At 36.1% G+C, this 18,617-nt stretch overlaps 1 protein-coding gene across 15 annotated transcripts in view; it reads left to right on the top strand.

Annotated features, from left to right (window-relative positions):
- LOC108751114 (forkhead box protein P1-like) overlaps positions 1-18,617 on the top strand; it is a 305,487-nt gene that overhangs the window by 44,351 nt on the left and 242,519 nt on the right. Inside the window, exon 1 of one of the 15 annotated variants that reach the window (XM_018491120.1) lies at positions 2,907-3,171. The exons of the other annotated variants lie outside the window; for them this stretch is intronic. The gene's annotated coding sequence lies outside the window, so the exon portion shown is untranslated. Of the gene's footprint in view, positions 1-2,906; positions 3,172-18,617 lie in introns of those variants that run through there. 15 annotated transcript variants of the gene reach the window in all.

The raw sequence follows: 18,617 nt of genomic DNA, 5'->3' as shown, positions 1-18,617 counted from the left end.
GTGCATCAAACGCCAAACCGTATCGCATTTCAGGAGGTTAAATGTTACTGTTTTAAAACCCCAAAAGGGCGGGAAGATATATAAAATTTAAATTGTTATTTCGGTTCATCAAATCTAAAGCTCAGAACTTTTTTGTACACCTAATACTTGTCGTTTCAGTAATTATAAACTTTGCAATAACGCATCTTGACAAGACATCGTTTGCACTCATGACATACACACATCGTATATATATATATTTTATTTCAATTGGGACGTTGCTTCATTGAAACTGTTTCAGTCGTATTACGATATCATTTGATTAAAAACACGCATTGAAATGAATATTTCAATTGCTTAAAATAATATTTCAAAAACTTAAAATTGATACACAAACCTAAGTGAATATTCGAGAAAGCATTCGACTTGGCTTCTTAAACAGATAACTTTTAATGAGCCAGCTTTCTGGATACAAATCGTTAATAAAACAAGCAACATGTATTGTTCGTAATTATTTTTATATTTCACGGTTTTTTATCAGTATATTTAAGTGTTTTGCAGGTCACCGTTACATTTTCGTAGATACAGTAGTAAGTATAGTATACAGAACGATGTATAATCCATATACATTGTATCCATAGAAATGTAACGGCGACATACTAAATATCTAAATAATAAAAAGTTGTGAAACATAGAAATAATTACAGACATTCGCTCAATTTCATTATATGTATTATCAATGAGTAATTCCAAGTACATAGCAAAGAAAGTTATTCTTAGAGAATTAGAATAACAACTAACAAGTTTGGCATAAAAAAATTAACGAATGCAGTTGTTTTATTTGCGAACTACGTCTAACCTTGCCTATGTAGGTCATATCTATTGGCTGACATTCTGTATATATTCCGATATTCGCAACGAAATAAACAACAAATCCTGAACGGTCGGAATTGATAAATCAGTTTTTATGTTATATTATCATCACTTGGAAGTTTCAAGAATAAAACTTATATCATCGTGTTATATTTTCAGTAGAGAGATTAAAATACTCGTTGCAACTTTGTGCGTCACAAGACAGAAAAATGATGACTACTTTAGAATCTGACATAGAATTGTAGATAATGCCGCTCTTCAACGGTAAAGAATCTATAGTGGAAGGCAGAATATAAATTTCATTAGTCACTTCTTTTCAATCGGTCTGAAACCAAATATTATCGCCGGATGGAATTTAAGCCTCAACACATCATGTCATTGTTGTACGGTCCTAGAACTTTGTCTCTGAAGACACGTATTTCAGACGATTATCTAATTAGTGATTCAAACGGAGATCGCGCGCAACTTCTCATTAAGTTACGCTCATTTTTCGATATACCGATAATTTTATCAGCACAGCTGTGTAGAACGGGCTTTATTGGGCGTCGCGAGTACTCGCGTCGCGACAGAAAAAGAGAGAGTGAGTGAGTGAGAGAGAGAGAGAGAGAGAGAGAGAGAGAGAGAGAGGGGCAGACAAAGAGAAAGAGAGAGGAGCAAGATCGTCAATGACACTGACGAAGAAGGAGAATGATAGGGTGAGGAGAGGGAACTGCGCGGTGCCAGGCCGCAAGAGGGGAGGGAGCCGCGGACCAGAGCGCGGCTCGGGAGGGGGCGGAAAAACGCGTAAACAGAGAGTCAACATGTAAACAGGCCACTCGCGAGACAAACAACGTGGGGGCCGCGGGCTGTTCGCCGCCGAACGAGGCAGCCAGGCAGGAGGCAGGAGTCAGGCAGCCAGGCAGACAGGCAAGCAGGCTCGTGTACGTTCGCTTCGTCGTCGCGCGCTCCGTTTTCCGTGCGCGCCCGCTTCGACGCGACCAGTCGGAGTGCAAACGCATCGGCGTCTCTCCGCGTGTTCGACTTATCAAATCGCGCGCGCCGCGCTCCGCGAGCGGGGAGCCGGACGATACGATTGTACCTGCGCCGGGTAGCGGGTCCTTCGGTTGCCGCCTCTGCCTCTGCCTCTGCGTCGGCGGCGGCGGTACGAAAACCCGCCGAAATTCGGAAGCGAGAGAGAGAGAGAGAGAGGGAGAGGGAGAGAGAGAGACCGGATTGGAGCCGTTCGGCGCGACACGGCACGACGGATTCGCTTCGGCCGGTTTCGTTAGTGTCGCGAAAAAAAAAAGAAAAATGAGAGGGGGGAGAGGAAGAATGAGAAAGAAAGAAGAACGGTGCTCTTGTTGATAAAATATTGTTATAACGCCGTACACACACACACACACACACACACACACACACACACACGTGAATTTTTGGTGCCGTGATGAAAACATCAACATGCGCCACGGACGTGTCGAAACAGTTAATTCGTTGTATTGTTTATTAGATCATGTGCATGAATTAATGAATCGTTTGCTTAATTAATCATTCTGTGAAGATAACGACATGAGTGTCAGTGCGGTAACAACTTTGTGACAGTGTAATCCAAGTAAGGATATATATAAAAAAAAAACATATGCAATTGGATATCGTGTAAAAGTGAGACATTTCAACCAATTTGTTCCAGTGAAAAGTAAAAACCGTGATGACTCGTTTACATTAGAATGTACGCGCAATGATGAGTAATCGTAGGCCAGTTTAAAGCAGACGTCTTTAATGATTTAAAGAGCATTTCTTCTCGATATACGTTTAGTTCCTGTTAACTAGCATTTTGCTCGTTTATATAACACGCATTTACCTGATGCAATCTCTTTACGCCAATAGTTATTTTAATTGATTTTAAATATAATAAGAGAAACGATTCTTAATGTTAAAATTATTAGTCACCGAAACAAATTTTAAACTAATAAAAACTTGTAAAAATTTGTAATTGTCATCTCACAGCTTTTCAATTTATGAGAAATCATTGAATTATTGGACATAATTTTTGATACAAGCGGATATTAATCTTTAGGCTGCAATATTGTCGTAGCACAAAGCTGTCGAATAACGAAAATCGCAACATGTTAACGAAGTGCAATAACGTGAAGAGAGAAGGATTCGCTAACGAGCAATAGATAAATTTACAATTATTTAGTCAGTGCGTCAGTGACGCATTGTTGTGTTACTCGTCGTTTGTGTGTGCGGGAAGAGTGATTGCATAGTGACGAGGAATACATTTCCACGAGAGTTCTCTGAGAGATGCAGGTTTTCCGGCGAAAATACGTTTCAGTTAAATCGGTAAGTGTATTTTATACAAATCATCACATTTCGATGATTCGGCTAGTTACAATTCATTATTCGAAAAATCTAGTAGACGTCAATATATATATATGTATATATATATATATGTAAAAATATATTAACTCTGATAAACACTATTAATCGCACGCTCTCGTAGATCTCGCTATTAGAACGTTAATATTAAATAGGATAAAATACGCAAATGTTGCATATAGAAATCATCAGTTGATTTCAGTCTCGCTGACGTTTTGAATTGAGAAATTCAACAAGTCAGTGCTGACTGACCGAATATTAACTATTGTTGATGCTAAAGACAATTTCTCTTGTTACGTCCACACACATGTTGCCGAATAGCCTGCCAATGTAGTTGATGCCAAAAGGTTTCGATCAGCTTACATGTTTTGATCAATCGAATTTTGTTGACGAATGTTGCCACAGCATGAAATTGCGCGTGATACATTTTGCAACAAAAATCTTACGAATCGTTCCATTTGAAATCGTGATTATTACTAGGCAAATATATTAAAAATAGCGCGATATAAGTTTTTAAATAAAGTTTTCGGTTAATTACAATTTAGAAAAAAAGAAAAATTGAAATATTATTTATCAACGCTGTGTGAGACTTCTTTTTATAATAGTGCTGTGATATTCTTCTTATATACTGAAAATGCTACAATGTAATTTAATGTCTCTCCTTACGGGCCAAGATAATTGATAAGTTATCTAAAGCGGTTCACAGTGCGGACCGCTACAAGTAGAAAAACGTATTATTTGCTTCCGGTTTAAATGTCAATAAAACATACAAAGGCCATGGATTACGCGAACCTTGCTCTTTTGCGTCAAGTACTTTACAGATGAATGTAATCGCTCCGAAATTTACGATACGTGTACGTATCGGACGCACACTGTGTAGCGTATGGCATCCGTAATTTTGTTATCGAGAATTATTATTCTCACGAGGAAATCAGAAGTGACAGTGTTTTCTCGGGAACGCGATTGTCCTGGCGACGACGTGTCGAGAAAATGGAAATCGCTGTTAACGTACGGCGAAGCAACTTAACGGAGGAATTATTCGCGCATATTGGCGGCCACTCGCATGAATCATTATCTTCTTGCGGCAAGTCGTGTGAGTGAGCAATCGTTACCCGCGGCTTTTATTAAGATTTATGAGACGCTATATACGCACACGTTCTCTAATTGCTCGCTCGCGCGAGCGCCTTTTAAGAAAACTGCTCGGCACGTCCATTACCCACTCATTATCATGACTACGTTGCGCTCATAAATCGTCGATCCTGCAAACACCTTTCCGGGTATTCCAAATTTAAGAGCGGCCAATTAATTATCCGCCCCGGGTTGGGGGGGGGGGGGCAGTCTTTGACCATCGCCTATTCGTCTGCCAATTCGAACGCCGTCCGATTCGTGCGAACCTCCGTGTAACGTATCGTGTCACGTTGCAACGTCTAAACTAGAGCGCGGGAAGAAAGTGTCGAATGGAACAGAAATATTATTCTCAGATAAGAACTGAGAATCTGACTAACGCAAGCCAGCTATTTGTTTCTTAGGAGCAATCGCAAAAGCGATTGAGGTCGATGTAGGGTATGGTAGCTCGCTCTTTTTTTATAACTCAAGCAAATTGATATAAACTTAATTCTTTCTATTGTTTTCATGTAATCTCGTGAAACATGTCAGATTGCATCGCGCAATGAATCTCGCAATTATTTATTTACCCGCTAAAGAAGTTAAAATTGAAAATTTTGTTTCGAAGTTTTTCTTAAACTCGTTGCTCCTCAAATTCTGATATTTAAAGTTACGATTCGCGTATTTATTCATGCATTATCGTATTATTAATAGGATAATGGTAAGATTTGAGACAAAAAGCTTCTTCTGAATTAACAAATAATCATTATTATTTCTAGACTGATAATTGTGTTAATTAAAATGTTATGTCAATCTTAAAAGAGTCATTTACTGTGATTGCACTTTTAGGGGTACTAGAATGAGCATATTCCGTGTTTCTCGCGCCGTGTATGGAAACTAGAATGCAGCAACACGTGGAACATGTGCGTACGCACGTGCACAATGTATGACAGTTTAATCAATTGAAGTTCGATGGACGTTGCCGACAATTTCATTCGAGAGTAGAAGAAACGTTTAATTGGTTGGTTCAGAAAGAACGTTCGAACCTCCTTTAAAAGTCTTCAATCATTATTTCCTTATCTCTTCTATAAGAAAATATACGTATAAGTTAACGCATGAACCAAAGGTTCAGAACGCGATTGTGAAATCTTCGCATTGAGCGAAGAATTTTTTTTTGCATAGAAATTATTGCGTAAGTCAAGTTAAGCCTAACTCTTAGTTGTGTGGCAGCGAAAATCGATTATATAATTGGATAGTGTATAGCAATTATAGTTTTACGTAGTCAAGAGCAGTTTGAGATTTGAAGTAGAACAAAGTGATTGCAAATAAGCACTTTACAATAAATGAATTGTTTTTCTCCTTTTCCTTTAGCCCTTTCTTTAGGCTCAAAATAATTGACTGTAACAACTCTGTGGACTTTATCAATATTAGTAGAACGAATAATGATAAAATCGGTGTAAATAAATTACAATATAGTTTCGATTACATTTATTTTAATTCGAGCACGTCGAGTAAGAAAAAGTAACGAGTAAGGAAAAAAATATTTTATCCGAGGAAACAAAGGAAAAATTGAAAGAATTGGAATACTACGTAGACAAGCGTCATTATACAATAGATTTATACAGCGGATGGTATATAAGCTACGCTTATTGTGGCATTAAAAGATTCGAAAACTCGCGCACACCTGCCCTTCTTATACGTTATATTGATGTTTAATAAACTATTGCGGGGCTGTTTAATAACGTTTTAACTATCGATCTCGCCGCGTCAGCCGGATCGATCTCCGGCAAGAGTTCGATTCAAGCGCAATAGGAGAAAACGTTTAATTGGATCGGTCGTCGATTTGATCTCGTTGATCGAATCTGAACAGTTTAACGATTCGTGCCAGACGATTAATCGGCGAAATTCGTGCCTGCAGTTTTGTCTGGAAACGCGGAGCCCGCAAATTGTTCGTAATTATTTATTGTACCAACGTCCATACACAGGGTCAAACATTCAAACGTCAAATTAAAACTGTTACTTTTCAATCGTGATCAATCTTTGTGAAAGACAGTTATTGTTCGTTGGGAATGATTCAAACGGATTAACACATTAGCGCTAAATAATAAATATTAGGGAAGGAAAAGCAAAGTATCCATCTTCGCGAATTATATTGTTGTCACGCTTATGATTAATTGCATAATTATCTCTAATGAAATTACACGGATTTTTTGTTTTGCTGTTGTTTCAATTACTAAAAATCGATACAAGATAAACACTTCAATGCTGCAGTAATTTATTTAACAGATAAGCCTATATTTAAAATATATATAATTATATAATAATTATAATAAAATAATATATATTAAAATAAATATTAAGAATAAATTATACTTCGAGTAAAATTAAAAAAAAAAAGAAAAAACAAATTTCATATTAAGTTGTCGTCAACTGTCTAGAAAACTTATTGCGTCTCGTAATGACGCGCGTAAAGTCAAAATTGCCATAAAGATACTTTAGACGATAAGTATTAAAAAAGATAGCGCCGATAATAATTTTCAAATAAACAAACGCAGGTAAAGTATTCAAGCGTACGATTTCTTGGTATTAACAGAACTAAGATTATTTAAAGTGGGTTTCCATTAGTTACTCCAACGTTACGATCGTTTTATAGCTGAAGATAAGAAGTTAATCTTATTTTGTTTATAGCCACGCGTCATGTAATTTTACGGCGGAGTTTGTATTGCCTTAGGATAATATCATGTCTTGGAATAATAACGTGGGATTTTCTGATAATGACTACGAAAATTAAATTAAACATAATAAATTGTACTTGTTGCGTATAAGATATAAATAAAAGTATAATAAACTGTTTCTATTAATTTTCGCGTAATAACTATGCACAGAAATAATATTTCCAATGAGCTCTGATACTTGAATGAACTAAAGCGGGTTTTCCCCGCTTTTTCAACCTTGCATTGTCATGCTACTTCATACATACGTTGCTCAGTCTGTACTTTTAAACCTTCGCGGGGAGTAGGATGCATTAAAAAGTGTTTGCGAGCAGTCACGAGTAAACAGAAGGTTATTTATAACCAAGCTGTGCGTCAACTATAAGTAAGGTGAAGCGAATAACGGGGAAAACCGCGAGACTGCGCCGTGCATTCAAAACTCTGTCACGGAGTTGAGGAATTGCTCGTCGTTTCTCGCAATTATTTCTTGAATTAGCTGGATTGCGGAATGATTGGGCCCATTCGCATGCAAAATAAAATTGCTTCCATCATACATACGGAGCGTTTCGTACGCGTTCATCTTGCTTGGTTCCCGTTAAACTTCATTACTTTCTTACCTCGATAAGTATCAAGCATTAGCTCACAATACATGAAATGTAGGAATTTGTTTCCTGTTGGAATTATGTTGCACCGTTCACTGAAGAGGATCTGTGTCTTGCTCTTCGCACATAATCGATGCATCAAAGCACATTATTTTACCGTAACATTAGATTCGTAACCTTGTTGGAATTTTAAAAATCGTGTGTGCAATCTGTGGAATTAAAGATTGTTTTTACTCTTGAATTCTTATATGATAATTTTTTAGCTACTCTCTTAACTAATTAAATTTTCATTTGCTTTCTACTATAAATTCTTTAATTTACTTGAAGAAATTAAATTGTATAATATTGTATATCTCAAATAAATAAGTATAATTATCTTTTAACGTTTCGTCATCACTGACATACCTCGACTTAACGAATGATTGTAATAGTGATGTAAATGCGCTCGCAAAGCGCATTGAATTTTAATTATCTCCTTCTTATGAGATCAACTTATATAATTATTGACACATAAAAAATTCCGATAGAATATTTTGAATCAACTGTTGCGAACGTAACAGAAAGAAAATTTTTATCGTTCAATGTGATATCTAAGAAAATAGTTAAGGAATTTTGTTGGACTATTGAAATAATGATAGGACACTCAAGTTGGTTGCCCGAATTAGAATATCAAAACTTTTTACAGAATTATTCATTATTGTTCAAATTTAATTATTTTGATGGCTAACAAAGTTATTTTAGCTGTATTTTAATTTATCTAAATTTTGTGATATCTCAAAACCATTTTTCCCATGTAATGAAACAATTATCTTCGGTCAGTATCGAATGTATGTCAAGAAATATATTGTAAAATTATACGTAATAATGTACAGCCGTCACAATAATGGCTCTAAGCAAAAGTACCATAAACGGAAAATAGCTGTATACAATGGCAAGATTGCAAGAAGGTAATAAAGTTATAAGGATAAATTTAAACGCGCGAATAGGAATGAAAGATGACATGAAGATATTCGAGTAAGCCATTGACGCACACAAGACATTATAATCGTTGAACGACCGCAAAAACTTTCTTCAATGCCGCAATTGCTGCAACATGTCGGCATTTTGCATCTTTCTGCAATACTGCGTCAGCTGCAAGTGCATTTACCAGTGTAACAAATTTGCTAAATTACCATCTTGAATTGTTTGCTGAGAACGGAGGTATACGTTGCTGTTAGCTGCCATATAACGTTCTACGTTGTTACTAATGACAGTAATAAAGTTTAAAAACGTCGACGACACATTAGACTTACGCTTTCATGTCTATCTTACTTTGTATCCCTATGCATGTATTATTACGCGTTGTAGGTGGACATAACAAATTGAAAGATCGAATCTTTTATTTGCTAAAAGAAATGTTAACATCTTACCCTTCCTTCGGAAGTGTCACAACTCACAAAATGTGATTTTCGAATTATTATCGTGAATACATTAAGTAAAGATTATTCTATCGATTAACAAAAGTAAATTAATTTCACTTTATGTTTGTCCGGTAAATAGCACTTGTCGTTCTTAAGGTTTTTAAAGAGATCGTAATATCTTCTTAAGAATGACACATTTTAAGTTGTGCCATTTTTGTAAATAAAAAAGAGAGAACATTTAGAATTAAGACAGTTTAGGTGATCAAAGTTTGAAAAAAAAATTGTTTTGTTTCGAATTTAATCATTTTAGCTGATCGCAAAAAATAAATATAAAGTGTTGATGAATTATTCCGGATTTCTTATAACATAATTTTGTAGAATATTAAAACTGTCACAACTTAAAAAGAGTTAAAGGGAGTTTGTGAAGATTATCAAACGAAAGTGACAAAGATGAAAATACTTGATTATATTTTTAAGAATATATTCTTTTCGCCGATATATGTGTGATTTGATTAGTCAATAATTTTCTGTCAAGTTGAGAAATAGTTTTTTGAAAAATGCAATTTTTCAAACTGTGCCATTTCTGAATTAAGAGAACTGTATGTAATTACTTGTAAGAATAATGTATTTGTTGTTAACTATTAGCGATAATGCGCGAGGAGTTACGAGACATTAAATATAATGGATGTCTGCGTCTCCAAGCTTGATTCATTATCTTGCACCTTATCTGACGCAAATTAATTTTATTAAACACTTTTGCGTATATTGCTACATAATCTTACTCTTCAATAAATATAATCTCCATTGAAAAGCCCGCGGTAAAACGTAGAGGAAGGTTAATACTGCATGAAACCTCAATATGTCCTGTTTAACGGCAACTTCCATGTCGCACGTCAAGCGACACGTTTATGCAAATTCGACGGGAGGTATTGTCGCTCAGTAAAGAGCAAAAAAAAAAAATGCACGCATCAGCCAGACAAAAGCCGTCGCAACGACAACGGCGCAAACAGCATCGGGCAAACAACTGATACAGGCGGAATAAAGAGAGACGGTCGTTTAAAGATTTCATTGAACTGCCACGATAATGGACGGCGCATACACACAGGCCCGGCGGCGGCGGCGGCGCGCCATGCCACGCCACGCCATGCCATGCGGTTCGTATTATCAAAAGAAACTATTGTCGGGCCGTTGTTAACAATGCGTTGTTATTAAAGCTTGTCCCTGCGACAGCGCGCGGATACTTCGCGCCGCGTCGATTCCGCGCGGAAAATCGCGCGTCCGGGATTCAGACGCGCGTGTGTTCTCTCTCTCTCTCTCTCTCTCTCTTTCGCGCCACGGTTCGTTTTCCGCGGTTGACCTTGACTTGACCTTGCACTCAGCTGGCGGTTCGGCCGCGCGCGGGAATCAGCTGTGCGAAACTCACGAATGGCACCTGCGGCTAGCCGCGATCTCTCTCGTCCCGCGAAGGCCGCGAAAAATCGTATTTTGGCGCGTTCCGATCGTACGGCGTGATACGCGATGTTTCGCGTTCGTGGGATTAGCGCAGCTGTCGGCGCTTCGTCATGCGGCAAGGCTATTTTTGCGCTAACTAGTTTGGATTAGAAATTTGACGTTTGATAGCCGGAGTACGGATAGTTGCCGAATCTTCCAAGGGCTATTTTCGGAGACTGATTGACACCGAATGGAATTACGTAAAATGCTATTCGTAAAGGTTCGTGGATCTACAATTACTTTAATATTAATTAGTGAATTAACTTTTAGAAAACAATAGTCTATTTTTACAATTTTACAACTTTTCCTCGTGTGTGATCTCTTACATTTCATTGTGTTTCTTGCTTGAAAATATGTCACTGTTAGTGGCTCTCGCGTTCTGAAAAAGGTTAATGTTACTTGTTATTATTTAATTAATACTATTAGTTATTATAAATTAGTCAATTCATTTCTCTTAGATTATCATGATGAAGAAAGCTTTGCTGATTCTTATCTTCTACATCTTCTTCATATTTCATGAAATGCACTTGATATTAAATCCAAATATTCTAGATTTTCTCTTTCATATCTTTACTCGATATTATACATTTTATTAAAAAATATATTTTACATTCAATATTAGCAACATTTATAATCCATTTTTCTCTGCGGGTTCAAAATTAGAATATCTCTTTGTTGCTTACGCATTTTTCAATTTTGAATTTATTTTAAATCTCTCTCTCTCGACTGTTTTATCTTTTAAATATGTCTTTACCGTGATGCACTTCCATTCAATTAATTTAACTTTTATCCTTATTTTTGCTTTAACGATAAAGCGTGAATACCCGATTGTTTCATTTATTGCTTGCAGGAGATGCATTTCTTAAGCGTAAACATTTGATATACGATATTTCTTGTTCAACTCGTTAAAAGATTATATATATTTAAAAATGTAAATACACGATTTCTGTCCTACATTTTATACGTCTTGTCTTTTAATAGTTCGTAAATTTAAAATATGTTAAGCTATTAAATGTACCTCGAGAAATTTACAGTTATAATTAACTGTTGAAGTTTTATATCTTGAAAAAAAGCATCACGCAAATATTTATGGTATGCGAGTAATTAAACGGTCGCTGCTTTCATCGTAGTATCAAAATTATTTATTGGCAACACTATCTATTACGTATATCAACGAATCATGCCACGTTGCGCGTGCCTCACATCCTCCGTAGTCGTCATTATTATCGCTTTTCTATAAATAAAATCACGCTCTCTGATAAAATCCGCGCTCAGCCATTTGAAGCGCGAGATTTACAGAGTCGCGTCGTATAAATAGCCGGCAATCGCGCCTCGGTGATGTCGGGGCCCGTGCAATTCGCACGCATTTGAACGCTTCCTTTCTCTTTTGTTTTCAATGGAGATTAATCGTTTGTTCCTGCATCGTTTCGACTCGCAAACAAAGCAGGCATGCTATTCAAACTTCGAGTGGAACGACTTTCGATTTGTGTCGTCCGTTCACGCTCCCAATGCCGCTCGGCGCTCATTAATTCGTATTGCATTGCAGTAGCATTTTTTTTTCGCGGTATTTAGAGAGCAAGAAGTTACAGATAAATCCCACGATGCGGTTTCTTCGCGCGAATGACGTGCATATATTTAGTAATGCATATAGTAGTGGAGAGGCGTTTTATGCATCTTACAAAGCGACTATTTAGAAATCGGCTATGTTTGCAATTTATCTCTTCGCGCGTGTACATAAATTAAAATGTGTGGTGTACTGATCTTATTGCTTCTTGGGCGATTACCAAAAAGAAAATCTATATGTATATTTGAAATATTCTTTTCGTTTCGTAATTATTCATCATAGATCAAAAAAAGATAATTTTTTCATTTACAAAACGTTATAGCGTTGTACATTGATATATTTGTGTATTCAATGTAATGAAAAAATTGGCAAGCAAATGAAAATTTATTGTACACTACATTTTTTTCTATTACCTTAAATTTGATTTTACAACTATTTTTTATGTTACTGTCTTTATTTCGAAATTATTTTGAAATTAAGCGTAATTGAAAATTGCATAAGTTGTCAAATAAAAAAGGCGTGTAGTAAAGTGCAAAAATAAATTATATGTACTTATATGTAATTATTAGATATACATAATTCATGATAGTGTAGTCATATATTATCGTGGCAAAATTTATATCAACCGTACTTCCAAAATATCTATACTGGGTATATATATATGTTTCTTTTGAGTCCCGAGGACTAATATTACAATTTTTTTCACGGCAAACAATATGTTACAAAAAATCGGATTTCCTATATATAACAAGGAATATAAATGATCTAATTTTCAAAGTATCCCCAGGGCTTCAGAAACTTTTTATTTTACATTTGCCACATTCTCATCATAGAAACTAATCTGGAGAGATGTAATAGATCAATGTTCGATATTCAAAGTTCGATGACCTGAGTATTGGTATTGGTATTACCCTTGGGAATACCAACCCAATCAATAAGCTGAAAATAAAGTCATGGCGGCACAGGACTGCTTTCAAAGCCGCCACTATATTTTAAAAAGTTTACGAAAAAAACCTTGTGTCTCCTAATTAATATCTGTTTTCTTTTTTATTTGATTATTTTATTACATTCAACTTTATAGTATGATTTCAAAGCTGCATATTTTAAAAGATATTAAATACAGTTTTCTTTATAACTTATACCTGAGTTTTTCTTTGCAAAATAATCGTAGACAATTTTTATTAAAAATTACTTTGATAAGATTAAATGATTGAGGATTAATATCTTAAAGTAAATAAAAAAGTTAATTGCTCTAAATGTTAAGTTAAGAAGAAGATATTTATAGCGCGGTAAAAAATATGTATATATACACACATATATATCAACAGTTAACAATACATATATTTTATAATTAATAATATTATCATTTTTCACGATAAGATTCTAATTTGCGATAATAAATTACAAATTATATTTTGTTTTATGTAATAATAAATTGTATTTCGTTTTTGATTACGTTAATAATAGCGACAAAATATCAGGTTTGCTTATTTAATTCTTATCATCTCGATGTTTATGGGAAGGGAGTTATCACGTAACGTTGTGTTTACTGTCACGCATAATTTGATATTTCCATTTTTATACTTTAAGATATTTATGGAATTGTAATTTTATTTCATACACGTCCTTTTCCGAAGTTTTCGATAACACAATATCATAAGGAAAGTATTTTTTCCCCCCCACTTCGGGGAACTCTTGACAATAGTTCCCGCAACATAAACCCACGAAGTAGCAGCCCGTGCGTGTCGCAGTCGATTTTCCGGGCTTACTACGTGTCACCGACCGCCGCATTTTTCCCTAAGCTTTAAGGTAAACTCATTGTTTGCGCATCGTGCGCGCGCGCGCGCGCGGATACACATACGACATTATAAATGCGCGTGTAAGGCTATCCCGGTGTCTCTATTCAAGAAGGTATTATGAAACTCCCTCGGAAAACGTACTCCGCTTTGTTTCACCTTTTATTTTGTTCTGCTTTAACCGGATGGGAGGAACGAAACCCGGGCACACGCATAAGTACGTACACACACACACACACACACCATGCCGTGCCACGCACATGCACACACAATCGACGACAAAAATGTCGAATCGTCGTCTCGCGTCACTTTCGCTTTCTTTTTGTCGCACGCGGAGAGTTCGATGAGAGGCACTTTACGTTGGACAAAATTCCAGCTCCGGAGTAATTCTAGTGCACGTTATAAACACGGCTTTTCAATGTTACAGCATCGATCTCGTGCCTTAATCGTGTAGTACAAACGTCCATCCTCTTAAACGATCCTTGAAACCTTAAACTCTTTAGTACGTTATTACAAAAGCCTCGGAAAATGTATCACGTGTGAGATCTAAGAATTTTACGGAATATAAATAAATCCTATTTATGCATACATATATAAACGTTTCTTTGACAGAAATGTATCTTGAAGCCATTAATTATGAGAGATGAAAGATAGCAATTATGGCTTGTCGTACTTAAATATTGTAAATGTACTTAAGTATTTCTTTTTACAAGCGATAAAGTTTTGTCGCATAATAATATACCTTTTTAAAACTTCAAATGCGGCTTGTGATCTCGCCTGATTGATAAGAATCTTTTTAATTATCAAGTTTCAATGTTGCGATATGATCAAATACATAAATTTTATTGCGTCAGCTCGCGCTGTATATATGAATTTTACCTTATATTAATCGGCACAGTATTACATTTTGAGTAGGCTTTTGTAATTTTTTTCATTACATGAGTCAGCATGATGTCCGTAATATCGCATGTCTACCATTCCAGGTGTAATCTATTTGTCATAATGACGTGCACTTAATTCAACTACAAGATTTTACCGTTGTGCAACGTCTCCGTTGCATTTCCAAACAAGTTTAGGCCGAGATACCTTTCATTAAAAGACACAAACTTGGTCATTGGAGCAAACGACCTCTGAATCAACATTTGTACCTTTCGTATATACTTCTTCCGCTATTTCATTTTCTCTCGGGATCATAAGTAAGATTAATTTGCTTGTGTATATGTTTGTACAGCGTGAAATTACCTTGTCGCAGCTTCAAACAGGAAAGAACGCTAAGCATTTGTTAGTACGTCAGATACTGCATTAAATCTTCCTTGCAACATGATGAATGTTGTACTATATTGTGAAGAAATGTGAGAATATATTTTATTCTAAGTATTTACCAGGTATAAGCCGAATATATCTTAATGTTATGATTATCATTGATTCTTAAGCCCCAGCCAGGGCGCAACGCTAGGCGAATAGCGATGGAAAATTTCACACGATTTCAATCTATCATCAGAAAGCTGTGTAATCCGGTGAACGATTTCTGATTGGTTGAAATCGTGTTACTTCCATCACTATCGCTATTCCCTCGCATCGCGTCTGCTTTATCGTCTGCTTGTCTTCCACTCGTCCGCTTCAATATGCGTAAGATCGAGTTTACTTTGACGCCAAGGTGCAACCACGTTTCGGAACAATGCAGAATTAATTCCGACTTTCTTGGATCTCTCTCGGAACCGGCTCAACGTGTTTCCTTCTGCGGATTTCCTCTCTGGACCACCGCTCTGCACCATCCTCGGTGACGCGTATCCACGCGCACGCGTTATTTTCGAACTCGTTGAATTGCGACCGGCAATTTCAAACGGATAACTGCTGTCCTGACGTGCTTCAGGCTCGAGTATGCTTAACGCGCGTACGACAGCGTGAAAATATCGTAAACTACGCGCGCCGGGGGGAATACTGGTTCAGGAATCACTGTGCGTGTGTTCGCGCACGCACCATCGGCACGTTTCTTACGCTGGATAAGCGTGTACGTTCCTGCACTATATGTCATCTCACGTGCGCGCACGATACGTTCGCTCACGCGCAAAAAAAAAAAAAAAAAAAAAAAAAAACAAACGTGTGTACGTATGCGCGCGCGTTTCTCTCAGGATCTTTTTGTTCCGGTACACTTTCGACTCACCTGCGAATTCGTGTGCGCAGCGTACGTATACTTTACGCGGAGGAAGATTTATGCTCGTGAAATAACACGCGCGAATTTATACATGCAAATTATGCGGACGCATAAATCCGCATTTATCGCCGCTGATCGGAAAGGTTTAATAAGCGTATTATTTGAAAGTGTCAGATCCATATGTGTGTGTACCGTTGTTTTATATTTATATAGAGGTGGTTGTTAAACGTTTTAATTGCTCGTTACATAGATGAAGAGCTTTGTAAGAATTATGAATAAAGATCTTTTTGTTTTGTTTTTTTTTGTTAGGATACATAATTGTATGATCTCTATGATGATCTCTGATGATGAGAGATAATTGATATATTTTTTTTCGTATAAAAACTGGTTTTTATTTGATAGCAACACAGAAGCAAGAGAGTAATACTGCTGTATACTTGTGTTAATTATGTTTTTCAAGATAATTTATGATAAATTGCAACGAATCGTCCACGATACATAATATCTAGGTCATCTCTGTAATAAATTAATTTAACAAGCTTTGGTCGTTTGTAGATTTAACTTAGTCACGCAATTATCTGAGAGGAGGATTTCCTGTTTAGGCCATGAGATTAAGTGGGTGTTCGTAGATACGCTCTATTCTCGCTAGCATTGTGTTGAATTACGCATACTCCGCCTAATGCGCAGATTTAACAATTTCGTCAACTCGAGTCACTACACGTCTCTCTTAAACACAAGATCATTTTGTCACGTGGCGTATCATATTATAGCGATGAGAGAGGATAAACGTGATCGACAGCGTACGTTCCAATCGAGTATCGCTGAGCGAAAAAGCTAATCTTCTGTTGTAAATAACTTGCATACATACATTTTTACACACGTATGTGCGAAGGAAATTATGCTGACGTCAATGATGGCTGCGCTGGATTATAAACTAATATTCTTAGTGTGAGGAATTTAATAAGATTTTTCAATGTTTGATGTTTACGTAAACACACGTCGCTTAAATTTACACGCGGTGTATCAGGAATCATGAATAAATGATATAATATTCTAATCTTTCTCTTTCTAATGGCTTATAACACGATTATGTTCCCGCAAAAACGTTTAAATCATCAGTTTTTAATGGAGATGACGCATAAGAATATTGTACTAGAATAGAGTAAAATATAATATAAAGTAGAGGAACTGTTTCTAAAATTTTCCATTGGAACAAAATTTTTTCTACGCAAGACAAATAAATTTTCTATTTATTTGTCAATCTTTGCCAAATGTTAGAATAGAATCTTGAAGTTAGTTTTCAAAAATAAGATAGCGATATTTTTGGAAAAAACAGATATGTTTATAAAATAATTGACATGAATTAACCTTTAGGATAAGTTTTACATTTAGAATAAGTTATTTGTATTTTCTATTATCGACAAAAACTTACATTTACTATTATCAACAAACTTACAACGTCGCTTCAATTAGTTTTATTTTCAGCTTTTTTAATACCGCCTAAGAATTATATTGGCAACCGTAACTAATTCCTTGAGAGCGTAATACCTTGTCCACAACCTTGTTTTAAAAGGCTATAAGCCGTAAGCTATAAAAGATATAAAATTGACCAATCACAGTCGATTATTTTTCTCATATTCGTTTGTGATTAGTCAATTTCTTAAGGCTTTACGGCTTACGGCCTCTTAAAGCAAGATATAAGTTATCGAGCGTATGAATGATCTTTGAATAATAAACATTTTTACATGTTGTATCTATTATGAAGATTAGAACATTCGGCAGTATCGAAAGGCTAATACAGTCACAAGAGAGTTAAGGCGATGGAAGGCGAGAAATCGTGTAAAATATATTCGGTGGCCGATGTAACCCGGCACGCCGTATTGTAAGATTACGTAAATCACGTTAAGGAGTTACCTTGCCTGGAAGGAAATCCATATATTATCCCGGCCCTAATATGCCCGTACGTGCGTGCATCCCTGATGGCACCTGGCTCCTTAAGATGACGCGATACCAACCCTTCCATTCGTCCTTTCGTCTTGAGTGCCTTATTTCCGGCTTACGTCCATCATGTACAACTCTGCTATAGTATAAATAGTATAATATTGCTGACGTCGTCAGTTATTGCGATATATAACGTGAGAATTTATTCACGTGCGTTAACATAAGTGTTTTAACATCTGTTTAGGTAATATTATTCAACTTGTTTGGGTAATATTATTCTCATAAAGTAAGTATTATTTTAAGGAATGTGTTTGTTTCTTTGCCGACTAATTATTTTAACTCATTATGAAACGATCATATAAACGACACTTCTGATATTTACTTATATTTTACATAAATTCCATACATTTTTCTTTTACGCGAATGATTTGCGTAATAGCAAATTATTTATCCAATTGTTTATAATGATATTCGCTTATTACGTAAAGTTGTATTTTTTTCCTGACGATTTTTTACGACACTTTTTACGAGGAAACTGATTAGGAGAGTTATCGAGAGATGTTTGAGAACCTCTGTTCCGTTTTGCGCGACGAGAACCTGCGGTAAAGGGTTAAAGGAAGGGAGTGTAACTCTCCGTTATCTCGGC

Source organism: Trachymyrmex septentrionalis, unplaced genomic scaffold, assembly GCF_001594115.1.
Source record: "Trachymyrmex septentrionalis isolate Tsep2-gDNA-1 unplaced genomic scaffold, Tsep1.0 scaffold40, whole genome shotgun sequence".
Taxonomy (NCBI): Eukaryota; Metazoa; Arthropoda; class Insecta; order Hymenoptera; family Formicidae; genus Trachymyrmex; species Trachymyrmex septentrionalis.
This window is presented reverse-complemented; position numbering and strand designations above follow the sequence as displayed.